This window comes from Trichosurus vulpecula, chromosome 2 (genome assembly GCF_011100635.1).
Source record: "Trichosurus vulpecula isolate mTriVul1 chromosome 2, mTriVul1.pri, whole genome shotgun sequence".
Classification (NCBI taxonomy): domain Eukaryota; kingdom Metazoa; phylum Chordata; class Mammalia; order Diprotodontia; family Phalangeridae; genus Trichosurus; species Trichosurus vulpecula.
In genome coordinates this window covers 297,819,136-297,834,010 of record NC_050574.1, presented here as the reverse complement: position 1 = coordinate 297,834,010, position 14,875 = coordinate 297,819,136, and the positions used below count along the sequence as shown (strand labels likewise).

General features: G+C 35.1%; 1 pseudogene; it reads left to right on the top strand.

Annotated features, from left to right (window-relative positions):
- The first annotated feature begins 13,988 nt into the window (after nt 1–13,988).
- LOC118838818 lies at nt 13,989–14,639 on the top strand (annotated as a pseudogene).
- The last annotated feature ends 236 nt before the right edge of the window (nt 14,640–14,875 follow it).

Sequence of the window (14,875 nt, the reverse complement as noted above, 5' to 3'; positions counted from 1 at the left end):
GGTCTTAAACTCCTGAGCGCTTCCTTCTGAGTTCAAGCTGAATCAGATTAAAATGTAATTGCCAAATGTCTAACAAAATAAATAAAATACAATACATCACAGATAATGATAATTCATGGTTTTGTAAGTGAATATGACTCCTACAGGAATCTATTTCTATTTGAGTTTGAAACAACTGAATTGTACAACTTCCCTTCCCTTCTATTATTGACATTGATAGTAATGACAAATCCTAAAAAACAGCTGAAAAGCACATCAGCGAGTGTTCCTTCCAGTTCCTATATGCCTTGATCTTCATAGTTTTGTGGATTTGGCCTTTAAATTTCACCTTGAGTGCATATGCAGTAGAGGATCACCTGCATTACCTAATATAATTTCCAAGGAAATATAATTTTAGGCAAAGCACATAAATGCCAAAACAGCCAGAGAGGAAATTGATCACTATGCTTTGTAAAAGCATTATTACTACATCAAAAAGAATGTGTGTTCCTTTTCTTAGAAACCAGGTATTCAACAATGCCAGCATGTATTGCAAATAAGAGGTCAATGCCCACTCAGGTGATTAGATGCCTGGGCCTATTTCATTATACTAAATTACAGATGATCATGTTAAAATGCTCCACAGGTAGCTTAATGGAAGGTGTCTTGAGGATCTGAATTGCAGATTACACATTGGTTGTGCTATGGGGCTGATATTTTTATATCTGGTACAGAACAATTTTGACAAGTGTTAAAAAATTTTTAAAATTGAAAATGGATGTTACATAAATTTGAGTAAAACCAAATGATATTTCAAGATAGTGACATATGTTTCATGACTTAACACCCAGAGCCAGCTGTAATTTTTACTTAAGGTAGCAATTTAGGCATCTTTTTATATGTAAAGTGAATTCTATAGTGTTTTGCCTATTGGTCTCTTGGATCTGCCATGCAGATTAAAATCTATTAGAATTCTTTCTCATGAGCATATTGTGCATTTAATACATTTGAAAACAAAACTTTGCAATATATTTCCTAGCAACAAAATATTAACATATATTTTTAAGTTTCTCTTATACAACTAGCACATTTTAACATTGTTATCTTAAAATGCTTTCTTAAGTAATTCCTATGTAACTAGAAATTTTCTCCAATTAATGAAAAACATTTCCAATCCATGTTCTGCCTTTATTTTTTTTTGAAAGATGTTATGGTACATCCATACACACTACTATTCTCAAAGGAAATTGATAAAATTGTGGTAAACAGGCTAGTATCTAATTATTTTCAAAATAATAGATCCTTTGCCAAAATTTAAGTGGTTTTAGTGTAATAATAGATTTTTGGTAGCCTATTAAATCATCGTTACAAAAAAATCCCCTTCTCCTTCTGTCTTTCTTCTTCTTTCTTGCCTTTAAAGTAGGAGAGCTATGCTGACTTGCCTCCCAAGAACCAGGTTAGAAAGGATAGTGAAAACTACAAAAGTCACCATCAAGCCCATGTCCTGCCTATAAAAGCCTGTACCTGGGATGGGCTGCCTATTTTTTCTTGATTGCTCTTTGGTCTTCTTAGGTGACTGTGTATTACAGTGCAGAGTTAACTTTGGGAAATAGAGAGGTTTCATTAGATATCCCATTATTGGTTAGAGTTAAATGGCAGATGAGTCAAGTAAGTAGTAAGCAACTGGAAGAGATAAACATTGAGGAAGAATAAAAAAGAAGTGATGGCCATCTTAGGGAGTATAGGTTCAGATAGTAGGCTGACTTATGGACCCCCCAAAGAAATACTGGTTATGAAATTAAGAAAGGTATGGGTTTTCAGAGCACAGTAGGGCTGACAGTCTAGCAGGGTTCTAAAATAATATTGACTTGACAAAAATACATTGTAAAAGAAAAGGATTCTCAATGTCACGATTTTTGAGATAGTACTGTCACATGTGTTCTCTACATATGTATGTATGCACTGTGAGTATAATTGGGGGGAGGTGACCCAGGGCATGAAAGGAATTTTTGTACCAACTATTATTGTTATAACTTTTCAGTAAATCTTTTTTTCTAAAAACTATTTCAAGTACTTGAATTAATTTTTAGAACAAAGATTTACTGAAGTTATAGCTCTAGGAGAATACACTGGTGGAGGCTCAGGTACTATGGTATTAGTAACATCAACTCTGAGAGTAATAGTAGTCACGCATGCTTTGGGAATCCCAAATCATGTATGTGAGTGCAAGTTAAGGGTATGGTACCAGAAAGGCAGATCTATCCATCTATCATTCAGTCATCTATCCCTACATACTTACACATACATATATAGGTATATGTGTATGTGCACACATATACATAAAATTTAACATGAGAATATCTTTCTCTGTGTTGAATATGCAAAATTCTATTTTCTTTTCCATGCATTTAGTTTCTCATTCCAAGTACAATGAGGAAGTAATGGAGTTCAGGGAAACTGGATGGGAGTATTTAAATGCAAGTAAAAGGTACTTGAAGAAATAAATCCATTTTTTAAAATAAAAATTTCATTTATAAATTACCTTTACTAGGCTAGAAACAACAAGATACCATTAAAAAAAGAACACTGGCTTTGGAATCCAGACTTAGGTTCAAATCCTAGCTTACACATTTGCCAAGTATGTGACATTGCTCAAATTATACCACTGTCTTGGCTGTAGCATTCTCATGAGTAAAATGAGGTGATTTCTAACATCTTCTTCAACCATCTATAATTCTATATATTAAAGTCATTCTCAGTCCCAACATAGTTCCTAAAAAATAAAATAAATGAGGCATGTTCTTGTATTCTAAAGATAAAAATAAATATCTATAAAATAGAAGATGTTAACAGAATTGGTTAGAAAGTTAAATTCAATGATGTGTTGTTTTCAAGAAAAAACACTTGAAATGTAAACATTCATGCAGAGTAAAAATAAAAGGATATAGCAGAATTTATTTTCAATTATTTCAAAAAGCAGAAATAGCAGTCAGCATCTTAGTCAAAGCAAAGGTAAAAATAGATATGGATAAAAGCAATGAGCAGAGAAACTACATTGTGCTTAAAGTCAGCATAGCTAATGAAGTAATAGCAACACAATATAAATTCATCAGTGGTATAACATTTAAATACTAAAAAGAAAAGTTAATTGAATCAAAGAGAAAAAAAGATATGAAAAACTACAGTAGTTGGGGAGTTCCATGTACCTTAACCAAATCTAGATAACTCTGTCAAAAAAGATGAACAAAATATAAGTTAAGAATGTAAACATAATTTTAGAAAACTTATATATGACAGATCTCTGGCAATTATTGAATAGGAATGGAAAGGCTGATACATATTCTTCAGCTTTGACAGTTTTACAAATTTAGCTTATATCTTACAGGATAAAACCTTCATAAACAGAAAAGCAGAAATATGAAATACATCCTTGATTCACTAAAATGCAATATAATCCTCAAGACTAATGTGAATTTGAAAAAGCATTCAAAGTTAAATTGAGGCAAATATAATGTGAAAAATTTATGGCTCAAAGAAGAAATTATCAAAATAATAGCTAATTTAAGGAGAGAAAATGACAGCAATGAGATAACATTATAATTACTGGAATTTAAGAAAAGTAGTTCTTAGAATAAAATGTATATTTCTAAACCCATATATCAAGAAAAGATGAAAATAATGTATTAGATAGAAAACTAAGAAAAAACTAGAAAATCAACAAATAAAAAAACCCAGAAATTTGGAATAAAAATTAAAGAAATGTAAATCAAAAAGGAGAATAAGCTAAAAGTTATTTTAAAAATAATTGTAGGGGGTGGAGCCAAGATGGCCACATGAAAGCAGCATCTTACCAGAGCACTATCGCAAGCGCTGTCAGATATCTCTAAAAAAGTGAATCTGAGTAGATTTGAGAGAATTAGAAGCCACTAGCAGTCTGAGTGGGGTAAATTTCCAAGCCAGGAGACTCTGAAAGGTCAATGGAAGGGATCTATAGGATGGGAGAGTGCCTGGCATGCAGAGGTGCACCAGACAGCACTAAAGTGGAAGCAGCTGTGGAAACCAGCCAGCAATCCAGGCTGGGAGAAAGCTGGGCACCCAAAACTGGCAGAGATCCCCAGGCCTCTCAAAACAAGAAGGGAGTCTATTGAAGCCATGAGAGGCAGCAGCGCAATGCCTTTGGCTGTGAGACATCTACTCCTGAGGCTTGCAGCCCTAATGTTTGAAATGTACCTTCTTGAACTTCATGAGACATCTACTCCTGAGGATTGCAGCCCATAGGTTTGAAATGTGCCTTCTTGAACTTCTGGGAGGCACAATGGCCAGGTAAATAGCTCTAATCCCTCCCTCCATGACTCATAGAATTCCCTGAGAAAAATGCTGGAATAGAGGAGACAGAAGTGGGGCTTCAATGGCTGAGCAGTGGGAAGTTCCTGAGTCCTAGAGGCACAGAGCCAGCAGGGGTCAACACCAGGATCCCAGACATGCCTTTGCACAGCCAGGGGAAGTGGCAGACACCAGCACAGACAACACGTAGCTGAAACCATTGCTGAAGAGCTACAGTGCCAGAGAGCAGCCCCAGGGAAAAGGAGACTTCAGGAAGCCAGACCCCTCCCCCACACCTCAGGAAACTGAAGGCTATAATACACAAAGCCAGTAACTACACTTACAATTCCTAGAACAAGAAACCTGGGACAGAGATCCCTGAGCCCCAAGAGCAGAAATCAATTGTAAATCCAGGAAAAAGCTAACCAACATGAAGAAGAAAATGAAAAAAAACTGAGGACCATTGATTCTTTTTATGGAGACAGGGATGATGAAAACATCAATTCGGAAGAGGAAAGCATTGACACTATGCCCACATCTGATTCCTCAAAATGGAATGTGAACTGGTCTCAAGCCCAAAAGCATTCCTGGAAGAACTAAAGGAGGATTTTAAAAACAAAATTAAGGAGGCAAAAGAAAAAAATGGAAAAAATGAAAAAAAAAACACTGATGAAATCAAGTCTTTAAAAAATAAGATCAGCAAAATGGCTATGGAGATTCAGAATCTAAAAAGAGAAAATGACACCCTGAAAGGTAAAATCAACCAATTGGAAAAGAAGACTCAAAAGCAAAACAAAGACAGCAAATCATTAAAAATTAGAATCAAGCAAGTGGAAGCTAATGACTCTATGAGGCATTAAGAAGTAGCAAAAAAAAAAAAGTAAAGAATGAAAAAATAGAAGAAAATTTGAAATATCTGATTGGAAAAACAACTGAGCTGGAAAATAGATCCAGGAGAGACAATTTAAGAATTATTGGTCTACTGGAAATCCATGATGAAAAAACAGAGCCTTGACAGTATCTTTGAAGAAATTATCAAAGATAACTGCTTAGAGGTCCTAGAACCAGAGGGGAAAATAATCATTGAAAGAATCCACTGATATCCCCCTGAAAGAGATCCCAAATTGAAAACTCCAAGAAATATTATAGCCAAATTTCAGAATTACAAAATCAAGGAGAAAATACTGCAAGCAGCCAAAAAGAAACAATTCAAATATCGTGGAATTATAGTCAGGATCACACAGGATCTTTCAATTTCTACATTAAATGACAGGAGAAATTGGAATGTAATATTCTGAAGGGCAAAGGAGCTGGGACTACAACCAAGGATCAACTACCCAGCAAAACCGAGCATAATTTTTCAGGGAAGGAGATAGACATTCAATGAAATAAGGGAATTCCAAATCTTCCTGATGAGAAGGCCAGAACTGAATGGAAAATTTGATCTTCAAATACAAAACTCAAGAGAGAAATAAAAAGGTAAACAGGGGAAAACCCCCCACAAATCTTATTAATCAATAAGGGCAAATTATTTACAACTTTATATAGGATTATATCATCTTACCTATTGTATATGTGTGTGTGTGTGTGTGTGTGTGTGAATCTTGAGAATAGTACAGTTATTATGACAATTGAAAGCAATGCACATAGACCGTGGATGTCTGTATAAAATAACTGATATAAGGATAAAAACATAATTAAGAGATGTAAAGGGAGGGTTCCAGGAGAACAGGTAAGGGGGTAGTAGAAAAGGGTAAATTACATTACATGAAGAGGTACAAAAACACATTGTAGTAGAAGGAAAGAAGGGAGGGAGAAGAGCAGTATTTGAGCTTTACTCTCATTGGATTGGGTTCAAGAAGGGAATAATACACCCTGAATAATACACACTAGAAATCTAACTTGTCCCATAGGCAGTAGGAGGGGAAAGGGGAAAAAAAGGGAGGGGGCTTGTCAGAAGGGAGGGAAGAAGTAGCAAGTGGAAAACAGCACGATAAAGGAGGGGAATCAAGAGGGAGGGTAAACTAAAGAAAGGGGTAGTCAAAAGCAAAACTTTGTTGAGGAGTGGAAAGGGAAAGGGAGAAATAAAAGCAAAAACAGGAGAAATAGGATGGAGAAAAAGACACATATAGTAATCATAACTGTGAATGTGAATGGGATGACCTCTCCCATAAAATGGAAATGGATAGCAGAATGGATTAAAAAACATAATCCTACAATATACTGTTTACAAGAATCACATTTGAAACATGGGGATACACAGGGTAAAGGTAAAAGGCTGGAGTAAAATATATTGTACTTCAGCTAAAGTAAAAAAAAAAAGCAGGGGTAGCAATCTTAATCTCAGACAAAGCAAAAGTAAAGATAGATCTAATTAAAAGAGATTAGGAAAGACACAACATCCTGCTAAAAGGCACCACAAACAATGAAGCCATATAAGTGTTTAACAAATATGCCCCAAGTGGTATGGCATACAAATTCTTAGAGTAGAGGTTAAGGCAGTTACAGGAAGAAATAGGCAGCAAAACTATAACAATGGGAGACCTCAGCCTCCCCCTCTGTGAACTTGATGAATCTAAACTCAAAATAAACAAGAAAGAAGTTAAGGGGGTGAACAGAATTTTAGAAAAGGCAGACATGATAGATCTTTGGAGAAAACTGAATGGGGATAAAATGGAATATACTTTTTTTTTCTCAGTAGTACATGGCACATACTCAAAAACTGACCACGTAATAGGGCATAAAAACCTCACAATCTAGTGCAGAAAGACAGAAATAGTTAAAGCATCCTTTGTGGATCACGATGCAATAAAAATTATTTGTAATAAAGAACCAAGGAAAAATAAGTTAAAATTAATTGGAAACTAAATAATCTAATTCTAAAGAATGAGTGGTCCAAAGAACAAATCCTAGAAGCAATTAATAACTTCATTCCAGAAAATGACAATAATGAGACAACATACCAAAACTTATGGGATGCAGCAAAAGTAGTTCTTAGAGGAAGTTTTATATCTCTAAATGCATACATGAATAAAATAGAGAAAAAGGAGATCAATGAATTGGGCATACAACTGAGAAAGCTAGAAAAAGAACAAATTGAAAATCTCCAATTAAATATCAAATTAGAAATACTGAAAATCAAAAGAGAGATTAATAAAATTGAAATCAAGAAAACTACTGAATTAATAAATAAAACCAGGAGCTGGTATTATGAAAAAAAAAACAATAAAATTGATAAACCTTTGGCCAATTTCATTAAAAACAGAAAGAAGGAAATCAAATCACCAGTATCAAAAATGAAAAGGGTAAATTGACCTCCAATGAAGAGGAAATCAAAACAATAATTAGGAATTATTTTGTCCAATTGTATATCCATAAATTTGATAACGTTAGGGATATGGATGAATATCTACAAAAATATAAATTGCCCAGGTTAACAGAAGAGGAAATAAAATTCCTAAATAACTTCATCTCAGAAAAAGAAGTTGAGCAAGACATCAATGAACTCCCTAGGAAAAAATCTCCAGGGCCATATGGTTTTACATGTGAATTTTATCAGACATTTAAAGAACAATTAATTCCTATACTTTATAGAGTATTTGGGAAAATAGGTGAAGAAGGAGTCCTACCAAGTTCTTTTTATGACCCAAATATGGTACTAACACCCAAACCAGGAAGAGTCAAAACAGACAAAGAAAATTATAGACCTTTTTCCCTAATGAATATTGATGCCAAAATTTTAAATAAAAAATTAGCAAAAAGATTGTAGCAACTTATCATGAGAATAATACACTACGACTAGGTAGGATTTATTCCAGGAATGAAAGGCTGGTTCCATATTAGGAAAACTATCAGCATAATTGATCATATCAACAACAAAACTACTGACACCATATGATCATCTCAATAGATGCAGAAAAAGCCTTTGACAAAATACAACACCCATTCCTATTAAAAACAGTAGAAAGCATAGGAATAAATGGACCCTTCCTTGAAATTATAAATAGCATCTACCTAAAACCATCAAAAAGCATTATTTACAATGCAGATAAGCTAGATGTATTCCCAATAAGATCAGGGGTGAAACAAGGATGTCCATTATCACCCCTACTATTCAATTTGGTGCTAGAAATTTTAGCTGTAGCAAGAAGAGAAGAAAAAGAAATTGAAGGAATTAGAATAGGCAAAGAAAAACTAAATTATCACTCTTTTCAGATGATATGATGATTTACTTAGAGAATCCTAGAGAACCAAGTAAAAAAAATTACTTGAAATAATAAACAACTTAAGCAAAGTTGCAGGATATAAAATAAACCCACATAAATTCTCAGCATTCCTATACAGTATTAACAAAGCCCAACAGCAAGAGATAGAAAGAGAAATTCCATTCAAAGTTTACTGTAGACACTATAAAATACTTGGGGGTCTGTCTGCCAAGACAAACCCAGGGGCTATATGAACATCATTATGAAACACTTTTCACATGAATAAAGTCAGATATAAATAAATGGAAAAATATCAGTTGCTCATGGTTAGGCCAAGCTAATACAATAAAAAATGACAATTTTACCTCAATTAATTTTTCTATTCAGTGCCATACAAATTGAGCTGCCAAAAAATTATTTTACAGAGCTGCATAAAATAATAACAAAATTCATCTGGAAGAAGAAGAGGTCTAGAATATCTAGGGAATTAATGAAAAGAAATGGTAGGGAAGGTAGCCTAGCCATACCAGATATTAAATTGTACTATAGAGCAACAGTCATCAAAACTACCTGGTACTGGCTAAGAAACAGAGTCATGGATCAGTGGAATAGGATAGGTACATAGGTACACAAGATACAGTAGTCAACGACTATAGCAATCTATTCTTTGATAAGTCCAAAGAATCCTGATTCTGGGCTAAGAATTCACTATTTCACAAAAACTGCTGGGAAAATTAGAAAATGGTAGGGCAGAAACTGGGCATAGACCAATATCTTACACCATATACCAAAATAAAGTCAAAACAGGTTCATAATTTAGGAATAAATGCTGATACTATAAGCAATTTGGGAGAGCATGGAATAGTTTACCTATCAGACTTATGGAAAAGCAAAGAATTCATGACACAACAAGAGATAAGCGAGCATTACAAAATGCAAAATGGACAATTTTGATTATGGTAAATTGAAATGTTTTCGTATAAAAAGCCAATGCAACAAAGATTAGGAGGGAAACAGAAAATTGGGAGAAAATCTTTATAACCAGTGTCTCTGATAAAGGTCTCATTTCTGAAATATACAGGCAACTGAGCCAAATTCATAGGAATACAAGTCATTCCCCAACTGAGAAATGGTCAAAGGATGTGAATAGCCAGTTTTCAGAGGAAGAAATTAGAGATATCTATAGGTGTATAAAAAAAATGCTCGAAATCACTACTGATTGGAGAAATGCAAATCAAAACAACTCTTGTGCTATAGGAAAAGTGGATGATACAGACTTCATAATAACCTGGAAAACCTACATGATATAATGCTGAGTGAGTGCAGCAGAACCAGGAAAACATCATACACAACCACAGATATATAGATTCTGTGAGGACTAACCCTGATAAGACTTCGCTCTTCTCAGCAATACAAAGTGCAAAGACAATTCCAAAGGACTCATGATGGAGAGAGCTATCTACACCCAGATAAAGAACTATGGATTCTGAATGCAGATTGAGGCACACTTTATGCTCACCTGTTTTTTTTCCCCTTTGTTTTTATTTTTTGTTTATTTTTTTGTTTTTGTTTCTTCTTTCTCATGATTAATTCCATTGGTCATAATTCTCTACAACCTGACTAATGTGGAAATAAGTTCAATGTGAAGTTATACGTAGAAGATATATCGGATTCCATGCTGTCTTGGGGAGGGATGGAGGAGGGAGAAAGAAAATATGGAACTCAAAATTATGTGAATAGAGTGTTGTAAACAAAAAATAAAAAATCTCAAAAAAACTGTAAAATATATTTTAAATTTATTTTAAAAAGACAAAAATTAAACTGACAAAATTGTTTAAAAATACAAAGGAAATTGTATAACAGATAATGAGGAAATGATGGCAATTTATAGCAACACTACTGGGCAATTATATGCCAATAAAATGGATAACTTAAATAAAATGAATGAATAAATGCAAAATATAACATTTATTCAAAGTAAAAGAGTAGGTAATTTAAAGTGTAAATTTCCTAATCTCAAAAAAGAGATAAATTGAACAGCCCATAATCATCTAAAAGTGTACGTAGGGAAAGTGGTTTGGGGGAGAAGAGGACTGGATAGATTTATGGGTGATTTTTCACAAATATTTAAAGAATTATTAATTCAAAGATTGCATAATTTGTTATTAAAAAGGGAAAATACAGCATTTTACCAAACCACTGCTATGGGACAAATACAGTTCTGATGCTTTATCAAATGTAAATAAAGTAGAGAAAAAATAGAGCAATATATCTTAAATGCAAAGTTAGTGAATAAAATATATTTGAATATAGTAATATATTAAAATATTATTTAATAGGACCAGGTTGAATATCCATGAATAATGTATGTTTATTTCAACATTAACAATATCCTAATTATAGTAGAATATATTAATAACACAATTATTAATATTGCATGATTATATCAAAATATTCAGAATGTATGCTATCAATATACTCAATAAGAAGACAGAATAAGAAATTCAATTTAAAATAACTACAGAATGGGAAAAAAAAAAACAATCAAGGAATCTGCTTACCAACACTCATAAATATATGGAATATACACATTATTTGGAAACAATTACAAAAAATATTCTTCAAAGAATTGAAGGAGTATTAAAATAATTGTGAAGACATAAATTGTTCATGCTTAGGTCATGATAAAATAATAATACTGATGGTACTACTTAAATTAATTCACATATAAAGTGCTAAGCTAAACTTCCAAAAAGTTACTTTATAGAATTAAACAAGTAACAAATTAAATTCATCTAGAGGAACAAAGGGTAAAAAATCTCAAAGGAAATAATGAAATTAAAAAGTGGGAATACAGTAGACTAGTTTTACCTGATCTTAAAATATTCTACAATATAGTCATCACCAAAATTATTTGGTACTGAATTTAAAAAAAAAATGAAAAATTGACCAATGGAATAGATTAGGTACACAAGAACCCTTAGATAAAAGAGCTCAATAAATCCAATTCATCGGGTTCAATAAACTCAATGACACCAACAGCTAAGCAAGTAGTCACTACTCATCAACAACTGTTGGAAAAATTGGAAATCAGTCAGAGAAAACTAGGTTTAGATCAAAACTTCACATTATATACATCATTAATTTATAAATGAGGATATATATCATTCTATATAAAAGTTCCAGATGAGTAAATTGTAGATATAAAAGTTCTCATTATAAACACACTTGAGATACCTTTTCAAAATTATGGATAAATGGGGTTTAAAAGCAAATAAAATGGATCTATCATAAAAGAATCTTCATATGGAAAAGGAAGTAACTGAAAGGTACTGAAAGTATGTTGGACATCTCAACATCTTCCCTTTAGATACTGTGTTCCTTTACAAACAGGCTACTTGTTGAACCTCAAATCTACTTTTTCTCATGTTCCCCAGTCTGTCCTTGGATACTAATGCAGCTGTTTCAGATTCTGATGAAAAACCCCAAATCCTTATGTTCTTTGAAGCTCACAGTGTCTTCCTCCAATCAAGGCAGAGGAAAAGTCTGGGAGAATTTCTCTTATCCCATCCCTACCTCCTCAGGGCTCCAACTCTTTAATTATAAGCTTTCAGATGCCTGAATTCATGGCTTTTTAATTGGTTGACATTATTTTACAGAACACCCACAGGATATGATCAAGCTTCCACAGCTAATATCAATATATTCCTGTACAGTGTAACTCCCTTTTACTCAATGACTTTCAAGGACTTCGAAATTGATCAGTCTTATTGAAAGTCTAAAACCTAGACAATAAATAAAACAATTAATGAAGCCCTGATTTGTACTGAGTGCTGATTCGGAGGTATAAGTGCTCACTCTCAAGATTAAACAGTATTCTGTTACAAGCTAGTTAGAGCTGCCTCCAGCACACCCCTGCCTGATACCCTGTAAAAATCTTCTAGGGATGTTAAAGTTAGAGTTTTTTACCTGCTCTTTTAGCGATGTACACCATCCACTGAGGGATATTGAGCACAATGGCTTCTTTAACTTGTTCCTTTACTTTCCTTCTGTGCCTTCACTATAGTCAGTTCTCTTTCAAAGAGTGAGTTCTGGAGGCACCCACAACTCTGTTTTGAGCTGCTGTACGTCTTATCACAGATAGTCCTCTCCCTTCTCTAGTCTATCTTTCACACAGAAGACAACTCAATAGGACTAAAAAACAGGTATGACTTTATCATTCCCCTGTGCAACATGCTTCACTGAAAGACTTCTAGGAGCCAAGATGGCAGAATAAGCAGTAAGTTACTGCAGCTTTCCTATATTCACCTTCAAATAACCAACCAATTATAAAATAGCACCCCACAACAAATCATAGAACAGAGGAGCAAGTGCAAAGACAAGGTGGAGTAGTCTTTTAGCCCAGGAGCCCTGGAGGATCCACAAGAAAAGGCCATCTCACTTGAATAAAAGGGACCCACATTCTAGGACAGGAAATTTCCCAGTAAGCCAGCAGCAAGCCCCACCTCAGCAAACCAGTAGGTGATCCTGATTCCCAGGAGGATGGAAAAGGCAAATGTCAACCCCAGGACCCCCTCCATGACTTAGCAGAGCCAGGGGAACTAGCAGACTCCAGCTCCGAGAATAACTGCTTATTTCGGTGCAGCCCCTGCAGGCATTCTGCAGTGGTTGGACCTCCATGTGCCTCAGCAATGCTCTGGGCAGGCAGGTGTCCTCCAGCAACCAGACCTACACGTACTTCAGTGTAGCCCCCAGGAAATGCAGAAAAACCCCACTGGCCCTCAGAACACTCTGGACACTGCCATTAGGACCCCAGCTCAGGATCAGGTAAGCTGCTAGACCCCCTATGTCCTCCAGCAGCATCAATCAACCCCCACCCTCACAGCACATTACCAGACAAGAGGGTCCCCCGAGGGCTCAGGGCAAGAATAGCTCAGCACCAGGTGAAAAACCAGGGGCTGCAGCCATTAGCACAAGAAGCTGGAGACAGTGCCCAATCCACCCCGGGAGCAGAGTTCAAATTTAAAAGAAGGGGAAAAGGCCAAAAAGGTGGGGGGAGGGAGATGAGCAGAAAACAACAAATAAAAAAGAACCTGACCATAGAAAGCTATAATGGTGACAAGGAAGAGACCAAGAAACAAACTCAGAAGAAGACAGCAGTGTCAAAACACCTACGGGCAAAACTCCAAAGAAAAATGGGAAATTATGTCAAGACCAGAACAAATAGTAGAGCTCAAAAAGAAGTTTAAAAATCATGAGTGGTAGAAGAAAAATGGGGAAAAGAAATGAGAGTGATGCAAGAGAATTATGAAAAAAAAGACTCAACAACTTGGAAAACTGCTTTAGTAGTAGAATTTGCCAGATGGAAAAGGAGACACAAAATCCACTGAAGAAAACAACTCCTTAAAGAGTACAATTGGAGTCAGGCAGAGATGGAGAGAGTCAAGTAGAGACAGAAACACTTCTGGAAGAATCATCGTGATGGCCACCCAAGAAGAACCCCAAGTGCAGTTCAAACTTGTATTAGTTGGAGATGGAGGTAGTGGAAAAATTACATTTGTAAAATGTTACTTGACTGGTGAATTTAAGAAGAATTATGTGGTCACCCTGGGTGTTGAAGTCCATCCTCTCAGGTTCCATACTAACAGAAGCCCTATTAAATTCAACGTATGGGATACAGCTGGATAAGAGAAATTTGGTGGTCTGAGAGATGACAATTACATCCAAGCTCAGTGTGCCATTACAATGTTTAATATAACATCAAGAGTTACTTACAAGAATGTACCTAACTGGCATAGAGATCTGGTACGAGTATGTGACAATATCCCTACAGTGCTGTGTAGCAACAAAGTGGATATTAAGGACAGAAAAGTCAAGGAGGATTCAATTGTCTTACACAGGAAGAAGAATCTCCAGTATTGTGACATCTCAGCCAAAAGTAACTACAACTTTGAGAAGCCCTTCCTTTGGCTTGCTAGAAAACTTATTGGAGATCCTAATTTGGAGTTTGTTGCCATGCCTGCTCTTGCACCTCCAGAGGTTGTCATGGACCCAGCACTGGCAGCGCACTATGAGCAGGACTTACAGATTGCTCAGACAACTGCACTCCCTGATGAAGATGATGACCTATAAGGGAATGAAGCTAGAGCCCAGCTTCAGAGGTCTAGTTTTATAGGCAAGTGTCCTGTGATGTCAGTGGTGTAGCGCATTTGCCACTTTATTTTATAGCTGAACAGAACATGTGCTTAATTTTTGGGATGCTGAAGGAAAGGAATGGACTTTGGAGTGAATGTAACAGTTTAAAAAATATAATTCTTATTTTGGACCTGTGTATTTAGCTGTTTTGGACCACATTTACATCCCCTTGA